Source organism: Microcebus murinus, chromosome 5, assembly GCF_040939455.1.
Source record: "Microcebus murinus isolate Inina chromosome 5, M.murinus_Inina_mat1.0, whole genome shotgun sequence".
Taxonomy (NCBI): Eukaryota; Metazoa; Chordata; class Mammalia; order Primates; family Cheirogaleidae; genus Microcebus; species Microcebus murinus.
In genome coordinates this window covers 28475345-28484894 of record NC_134108.1, presented here as the reverse complement: position 1 = coordinate 28484894, position 9550 = coordinate 28475345, and the positions used below count along the sequence as shown (strand labels likewise).

The window sequence follows — 9550 nt, the reverse complement described above, 5'->3', positions numbered from 1 at the left end:
TCTCTCCAGGTAGTAAGATACAGCTTTCTTACAAGTGAAGTTCACCCTTTCCCCAAAATGAGGAGACAGAAAGCCCTGAGAGTCATTGTATTCATCATTGGCTATAGAAACCAAACCTCAAATTAATTCATAATTGCACAAAATATTCTGTTACCTAAAAAATAATTGTAAAGTTAATTTCTGTGAAGAGTTGCATTGTGGCCTAAAAAAGATCTTCGTAAGTCCCAACCCCCAGGACCTGTGATTGGGACCTTATTTAAAAATAGGGTCTTTGCAGATGTAATTAAATCTTGAGATGAAATCATCATGGATTAAGGGTTGACCCTGAATCCAATGCCTGGTGTCCCCATAAGAGAAAGAAGAGGGGGACGTGAGACACATGGACACCCAGAAGAGAAAATGATGTACAGACGGAGGCAGAGATTGTAGTGATGCATCATAAGCCAAGCAATGCCAAGGATTTCTGGCAACCACCAGAACCTAGGAGAAAGGCATAGAACATCCTTTCCTCCCTCAGAGCTTCTGAAAGGAACCAACCCTGCTAACGTAATTCCAGACTTACAGCCTCTAGAACTGAGAGAGAATATGTTTCTGTTGTTTTAAGCCACCAAGTTTGTAGTACTTTGTTGTAGCAGCCCTAGGAAACTAGTACAACTGCCAACAACATGAATCTAAAATAAAAATGGGAAGTTGTGAAAAGAAGAAAGTGGTTAGTAAATGCATATAAACACACGCATATAACAAGCCAATTAAAAATATGCAAAGATACTTCAGCCCTCATTTCTGTCATTGTTCACAAGGCTATAGCTGATATTTATGGCTTCCTTTTCCTCTACTCACTCTGTTTCCCCTGCCCTCAGCCAGAACCTCAGCTAGTTGGGCTTCTTTATTTGGTGGAGTAACCCAACCCTTTATTTCCAAAGGGTCCAAGTCCTCAAATGCCCTACCTTTTTTTCAGTTGCTGTCATTTTTCATTAACCTTAATATTGGACATGGAAGTACTAAGAGGATCCCAAGAGAATCCCCTGGGTTCCAGGCTGTCCTCCTTACCTTGCAATTGTATAGAAGCAAGCCAATAGCCAATTACCTCTTGGTAATCAGGATCAATTACTCAAGTCAGTAGATTAGTTCCTGTTTTTGACTTTTGCTTCAGTGGTATAAAGAACCCAAAATGGCCTGGTGGTAGACTCATTGTACGATTTAGTGGAACCATCATTCCATGTTCTAATGGAAGCACTCTCCCCTTAGGGACAAGTTCTCTAAATGAACAGCCAAGTGTCCAGGTAAGGAAGGAAAAATTCTGAGAGTAGGTTACTAGGTGATATTGTGAGAGGAGCCACTCTCACTGCCACATTTTTATTCAAATGTATTAAGTATTTTGGCTATGGAAAAGACAGTAACATACAATGATTTCTGATTCAAACATATCAAGTAAGACAGAATCCCATTTTTCCAGGGTATTGTCTCCCAGCTGGGACCATAACTGAGTCTTCAGTAAGCATTTCACCATTCAGTTAAGCCAGCTGCTTCCAAATGATGTTGTATGTGGCAAGCCCAGTTAATTCTACTGGCGTAGGTCCCTTGCTGCACTTCCTTTGCAGTGACATGAGTTCCCCGATCAGATGCAACGTTGAGTAGAATGCACTGATGGTAGATAAGGCATTTTGTGAGTTCACACATAGTGGTGCTGGCAGAAGCATTATAAGTAATCAAGGCAAATCCATCTCCAAAATATGCAATTATTCTAACGAAGACGAATCTTTGCTCCCTTTATGATGGAAGAAGTCCAATGTAATCAACCTTCCACCAGATGGCTGGTTCATTGGCCCTGGGAGTGGTGCCATGTCGGGGACTTAAAGTTGTTCTCTGCTCTTGACAGATTAAACACTTGGCAGTAGTGTCAGCAAAGTAAGCCTGGGTAAGGCGAAATCTACATTGGTGAGCATAGGCATAGCCTCCATCCCTACCATCATAGCCACTTTGCTCATGGGTCCATTGAGCAAGCACCTGCATGGCTGGGCAAAGATGCTGACTGATATCCACTGAGTGTGCCATTTTGTCCACCTGACTATCGAGTCTCTCCTGCAGTATATACCTTTAATATATCAGATGTATTCAGATAAGACACAACTATCTTCACAGTTTGTACACATTTAGAGATGTCCAACATATGCCTCTTTCCCACACTTCCTTGTCATCTATTTGCCAATCCCGTTCCTTCCAAGTCACTGACCATCTAGACAAACCATTAGTCATTAGTGACTGGTCATTCTGATCATCTCTCACTCCAGACATGGCAGACAAATACAGTGTCTTAATAATGCCCATTTGGAGAAGTTTCCTTCACCACTCTCCTTCAGACCCTGAGAAGAGCTTGGAAATCCAGCTGTGTGCAAAATGTGCATTCTAGAGAGGCTCCCATGCTACAGGAGACTGTCAGGGAAGCACACTGGAACCTGGAAGAAAACCTTTTCCTATTTGGATGTTTCTCTCGAATTCTGTATTGACAGAACTTAACATTGTGATAGCTAGCGAAAGACGACTATTTAAAAAGGCAGATCCATCTTCCCAGAGCAGGCATAAAGAGTGAATTTGGAACTGAGAGGTAACAGATCAATTACAGCACAGGTACCATACAGTTGGCCTAGCTCAGGTGAGAGACCCACCTTCCTATCAATCACTGTGGCTATTGAACCTCTCATTTGGACCCTCATTAGATTAGGGGTAGGCAGAGAGGAGTCGTTCTCCAAAATAAAGGAGAAAAGCACTCTTCCCAAAAGAAGAGAGAAGTAGGCTAACAAAATAAAGTTATTCCCCATATTTCACTCTTTGACTGCCGATTGAATTTGAACGCATACAAACACATACACATACACACACATGAACACACACTGTTTTCTTTGTATCTATAGTTCTTCTTAGCACAAATCAGCTATCCCATATGCAACTGCACATGTACTCAATCTCTCCCCAGTGGGAGGAGAAAACTCAATGTCACATCCAGCTACTGAATCCAGCCCTAAGTTCAGGATGTTTGAATGCTCTCAAGCTTGGTCAGGTCCCGATGTGACTAAATAATGAATAATGAATTTATCCCCAATGCACAAATATACAATAAATGAGCAGGAAATGGGATAATCAACATTAAAGAGAAAAGGCAAAAAGGAAAAGCAACATACAATGGTTGTGAGCACATGCCATATCCTGCTGGACAAGAGTAATAGAAGTAAGAAGGATTGTATTTCTCCAGCACAGAATCAAGATCAGCCAATCAAAGGACCAAGATTTCCCTTTTCTCAAAGATCCTGCCTAGAGGTGTAGTGAGAAGAAATCTCTGCGGACTATCCTGGCCGCCTAATTCATCTTCCTACCAGGATTGGAGACTGGGACATTACCTTTTAGATAGCACAACAGTAGGTACCTTTTGCTAGGTTGAGGAATTTCTGGCAATACCTTAAAACTTTGCTTGGCTGCCAGTCAATGGCATTTGGGGAAATCCATTAGCTTGGTATCAGAAATCTCACTGCGATATAAGCTTTGAATATGGACCCTGCCCTTCCTGTTCCTATCTCTTGGAAACTAGCCTGGCAACTTCATCAATCTCCCTAGATCTTAGTTCAATGGCTTTAGTCATAGATTCTCTCTGAGGGTGGGGTGAGAACAGGCTGGGGTATGAAGCCAGGTTGTAGCATCAGACTCCATTCCTTGGGTTACACACCACTAAATTGGGGTAATGGGGGGTATTACCTTTTTCAGTTGGTAAGGGGGTATAACAGAAGCTATTTAGGAAAAGTTATGAAGAATTAAACATCCCTGACTCCACTGATTTCCTGGGGCTCTGCATTCCTAGTTAGTATATTAACTTTATGTGGGACAGAAAATGTGATTATTTCAATTGGCAGGGTAGACATTATGTGATCCTTAGTAGTATAGGATAACTAAACCACTTGCAGAAAGGACTCCTCTTAACAATGCTGTATAATTTACACCCCATCATTGCTTATCTCTTTCAGAAAGGCCATGCTGAACTACAGTTTGTCTTTCTCATAGTACTAAGGGAAGCAAGAAGTAGCCAACATATTCCTATAGCCTATTTTATTTTTTAGCCCAGTTTCCTAGCTAGAACCTTGTTTGACAACAAATAATCTACCAGCGTCTTTCAAACTCTCTTTGGTGAAGGATCAATTTTTTTGTTTGTTTGTTTTTAGTTACCAACCCATCACAGACAAATGTCTTCATAAATAAAAAAGCACATGCTTAGATGTCATTGTGATATCAAATTATTAAAAGTTACGAAATGCTCCTCTCAATTTCTGTATCTATTTCACTGCTGACTAGTACAGCTGGCAGGCTGGCTTTGGTCTGTACATGACATTTTCAGTAGCACTGACATAACCAAGAAAGCTTACTATTTTCCCAGCCTGGGTTGGATGGCTCCTCACTGTCCCTACCACATCTTGACTACATTTTAGGGTCAACAATTGCCAGTCCCCATTTCTAGGTGTCAATTTCTGTATTAGTCAAGAATCTTGGTTCATGACACATACTGCATATTCTAATCTTAGCTGACACCTGAATGATTGGGTACATTACAACAGCAGTGAAGCCCATGGACTTGTCTCACCATCTTCTTTCAATGTGAAGTGAATTCCTTGGTCAGGGGAATAGTGTATTCCTAGGGATAATGTGATAGTGTATAAGCAATCAACAAGTCTATTTTTAATGGAGAATGGTGCTTGCAGCAAAACCAAATTCAATTCCAGAATGAAGAATATTGCAGTGAGGTAAACTATTGAATGACGCATGAAAAAAAGGAGTACAAAGTAACTGACATGCTTGATTCCAGGTATCTTGCCTAATAACGACCTTAGAATTGGTCACCCTTGCTATAAAATTGATTTTTTAGCAGCAGCAGTAGCCACTAGAAAGAGCATTTCCCCTGCCATTTCCTTGGTAAATCAGACCATGTAACTCTCCAGCTTGAAATTCCACTTTCCCTAACACTTGGAAGAAAATCCAAACTCCTTCTATGGTCTACAAGACACGGAGTTTCAAGGCCTTAATTTTTCTCCAACTTCAGCTCCTGTCACTCTTCCCTTGCTGTTTCCTGATGCCCTAGTCATGTTAACACCCCAGCACAGCAAGCACTCAGCATATCCTGTCCCCTCTGCCTGGAACACTCTATTGCACACCCTTCCCACTCACATTCCTTTTAGAGATAAGCTGAAATGTTACCTTTTAAATGCCCTCTTCTCACTACCACACAGACATTAACCCAGCTTCTTGTTCATTTTCTTCATTACACCTGACACAACTATAATTATTTAACATTTCTTGAAAAATAAATTAGTATAGAAAAGGAAACAAATTCTATCATTCTACAGAGCTTTCAAATGCTTCTGTATTTCTCCGAAATGCTCAGAGAGGGAAGTGAAAGATCCAGAGGCATCCCTGAAGACCCTGTAAATATTAATAATTAAACACCCAAAGGGTTGTGCACTCCCAAATCCCCAAGAATCCAGCCCATGCCTTTATTTTCAAAAGGGCAGCGGCATTTTCATTTTTCATCCTCGATTCACACCAATCAGATGCCAGGCACCTATGCCCTGCCCCGCGCGTGGTCTTTTAATAATTAAATCGGGGCTGCCATTAACCTCAACCAGGGCCAGAGGCTTCTGGCTGCCGCCGAGCTCCGGAGCTGAGGCCGGCGCGGGCCCGGGCGCAGGGGTCGGGGGCGCCGCGGGGTTCCGCGCGGCGTGGCGCTCCCCGGGCCGTTACTCCAGCCCCGCGGGCGGCGCCTCCCAGGCCATCCCCGAGGGGTCCCGAGGGCCCCAGCGCAGCAGTTCAAACTGGCGAGGGGGCGCCCCTCGGGGTCCCCGGATCATTCCAGCGCTGCCTGGTCGCAGTCCCCAGACGCCCAGCTTCCCTGGGAGCGCCCCGCTCCGCCGAGCCGCCGCTTCTCCTGCCCGGAGCCCCAGTGCTGGACCGCAGCCGCCCTCCTCCGCCGTGCACCCTGCCGGACCCGCCTACCCGGCGTAAAAGCCTCTGAAGTGCCTCCCGGCCCCCGAGGGACAGTCCCCACCGCAGACCCAAGTTGAGTAAGGAATATCAAGGGGTCAAACGACAGAAGTGACCCAAGCTCCCTGCGTTGTCCACCCGTCTATCGTCCGCACGTTGCCTACCCCACCACCCACCCCTCCTCCCAACCGTCATCTATTATCCCCCTTTGCTCTAAGACTAGCATTCGAATTCCTTAGAGTTTTATCGCGACACCGCAAATGGACCTATTTATTTTGACTGAAAAAGCAAAGTAGGACTTTTTCAGGCAGAAAAAATAAGTCTCATTAAGTCGTTAAGGACTAGATTTACCAATTATATTGTATGGGGGACCTTTCGTACAAATTGAATGAGCTACAGAGAAAGTTCTAAGGTTTCGACAAAAAAAAAATTAAAAGTCCATTTGCATTCTGTGCGCCAGAAATTACGTACACATGCTTAGATATCAACTAAAAATATACAAGGGACACACGGTTTTTCCAGAACATTTTCAAGCGGTTCTCAAGCAAAAAAAAATCTAGCCCAACGCCACCCCTTTGGCGCCACCCCTGCCTACTCACACCAGCCCGGCCAAGCTGGTAGGCACGGGGGGCCTGCCTTGGGGACCAGGAAGGGGTTAGAGGGGTAGTGTGGGGGCGGGGCAAGTGGTGGGAGCAGTGAGAGCCGGAAGTGAGTGGCTAGCGAGGAACCCAGGAGCGTCCTGTCCGGCGGCGCTCTAGCCCCCGCGCGCTGTCTCTATGGTCCCCCGCGTCTTGTCTATTTATTGTCGCCGGGAAGCAGCGGCAGCCTCGTACCCGGAACAACAAAGCACGAAAGACGGAGCCCGAGCCTCGGGGGCTCCTAGCAACGGCCCGGGGCGGGAGTTCCATGGATACTGGGGAGCGCACCCGCCTCATCATCATCCTTTTCCTCCAGCTTATCCTTCGCTTCCGACGCCACCGGCAGCCGCGCTGCCGCCGCGTCCTCTGCCGCCGTCGCCTCTTCCCACGGTAACCCCGTAGGCGACCTGGGCAGGGGGAGCGCTGGCGACTAAGCGGCCTGAGTGCCGGGTGCGGGCTTCTGGGCGCGGGGCAGGCGTGTGCGGAGCCGGGGCTGTGCTAGGTGTGGGCGGTGCGGGGGCGGGTGACGGGAGGACTGGAGCTGAGGTGGGGGAACCTGGTCCGGTGGCCGAGGATGGGTTCATTTCTTAGGAGGACACGGTGATAGTTGGGGATCCCACTAGGGATAACGGGGTGGGGGTGGGGCGTCTCTGCCTGGGAGCGTTATCCAGCCGGGCGGTAGGGTAAGAAAAGAGGGGTTAGCTTTCGTGTAAGCCACCGCTGGGAAATAAATACAGCGGAGAGTCCCCAACTGTCTGTGGAGCCATCACCCAGGGAAAGGGGACCGTACAGAGGTGCTAGGGGTCCGTTGCTTCCCAGAAAACTTCAGCGGCCTCAATGCCGCGGCGGGAAGGCTCCCAAACAGCGGCTTCGTCGGCTGCTGGTTCTGACAATGCCAACGGCCCCGCTTTATTCTATTATTATTATTTTTGACTAAAATTAGGCTTGACGAAGAATGATGTGGAAACGAGGAAGAGAAAATGAATTGTGGGTAGAGATAAGCAGGGATGAGAGTCGGGATAAGTGCTTAAAAATAGCTAATAAGAGCCCTAAAAGTAAATCTAGTAGGGAATGACGGTTTTAAAAAATCCTACTGCCAAGATGTGCATCTGCACGCTCTGTCAGTGTGCTCATTGCGTTAAGGCTTAAACTGCAGCCAGTCTACATCTGTGAGCTTTCTGACTGCATCTGTCACCTGCAGTTCCAAAGCAACACTGGCAGTAACAAGCATGAGCTTTCTGTATTTAGGTTTAAGAGCAGTGCTTTAAAACCGTGGCCCAAGGAAGGAACAAGCTTGGTGTGGTTTTCTGTGTGTGTGAACAAGCAATGACAGATTCCCTGGGGAAATTGAAAAAGAGAAATTTAAGAAGGTTCAGCCATCCTGGCGTAATTTTGCAGTCTCTTTTAAAGTTTGAGAAAATGGCAGTTCATTGAAATCAAGAAGTGACATTTAGCACTGTTTGGTTGAAAGAATTATTCACAGTTTGATATACCCATTTAAATACCCATCAGTGTATGTTGTCTCTTTAGCCTTACATCACAAACTATTTGATGATTTTATCCTTTCCAAAATCATTTTATGTCAGTAAAAAAGGTTTTCCTGTGGCACACTGAAAAGGCCACATATACATATCGCAGTAACACTATTTTTGTGGCTAGTGGGAACAAAGCTCTTTTTATAAAGCTGAAGATTAAAGATGAAAATAAAATTGCTAATTGATAGATCCAGTTATGTCAACCACAGCTTCTGTTTGTCCCCCACCTCTTTTGCTAAGCCTGTCTTCTCTTAAGCAAATAGGTGTCATCCTTATCCCCAGCCCCATCTTTTCATACTCACTGCCCTCAAAATCAGTACCAGAAACTGTATTGACCTGCTACTGTGTGCCCTTGATGGGTTGCCTAATTACTGAATGAGTGCTAACCAGAATACAGTTTTTAACTCGGGCATTTTCATTTTAGGTTTTTAATTTGGAATCGAGGTCCAGTGTCTCTTGTTAAAGGCATTTCATATATGCCCAAACAGGTGGGCAGTTTCCTTTAACAAGAATGGGAAGTGTGAATATTAGGAAACTTAAATTGCATTTTAATACTCTAAGAAGAGAAGGGTAGTAGTATTATCTTTAATGAATTGAGGGCTGTTGCTTAATCTTTTCATGTAGTTGTTCTTTTGAGAAGGATATGCTGAGATGACTGCACCTGAGGCTGTAGATGTTGAAACTGGGATTTTCATAGTGCATGTGAGTCTCAGTGAACTCGCTCACCCTCAGGGCTGCCATCAAACTCACATCACCTAGACCTTATTTGCTATTGCCTCTGTCCCTTCTGTGTTTGAGTGGGGGTCAAGCCCTAGCTTCCACCTTTATTAACAATACATTTTCTGCTTTTTCTGTTCATTGCCCCAGCACTCCCAATGTCTGGTGTTGTCTTAGTTCCTCTTTTTACTTAATCATGTCCCAATCGAAAATTATTTTTATGCTGTTTGTATTATTTCTGTCATTTACACAATGTTTTCAACATATGTCCTTGGCCTATATGTGCTTTTCATTAATGTTACAGCCTTTTCCTTCTGTATGCCTCCCCTTTATTTGGAAAATTGGGGTGGTCATGTCAGATGTTCTGTATTCATTCTGAACAACTGTTGGTTGTGAATATAACAGGTAAAACCTTGATGCTGAGAATCAAAAGATTATATTGAAATAAGGCATGTGAATATTTTTTAACTTTTCAGAATAAAAGCCTTTAGACATCAAAGTGGTATACTGTAATTATAGACAGCCACTTTTTTAAAGGTAAGATAGTATTGTAGAGCCTGCTGTATGTTTTAAATTGAACCTTAGGTTTTCCTAATTCTTATACTTAAAAAATTATTCCTAAAATCAGTTGTGACTAAAACT

At 44.5% G+C, this 9550-nt stretch overlaps 1 protein-coding gene across 3 annotated transcripts in view; it reads left to right on the top strand.

The window, feature by feature from the left end:
* Window positions 1-5757: 5757 nt before the first annotated feature.
* Window positions 5758-9550, top strand: part of TBPL1 (TATA-box binding protein like 1) — a 33310-nt gene continuing 29517 nt past the window's right edge. Inside the window, exon 1 of one of the 3 annotated variants that reach the window (XM_012781654.3) lies at window positions 5758-6094. The gene's annotated coding sequence lies outside the window, so the exon portion shown is untranslated. Of the gene's footprint in view, window positions 6099-6782; window positions 7047-9550 lie in introns of those variants that run through there. The other 2 variants (XM_012781661.3, XM_012781645.3) reach the window with 2 other exon arrangements.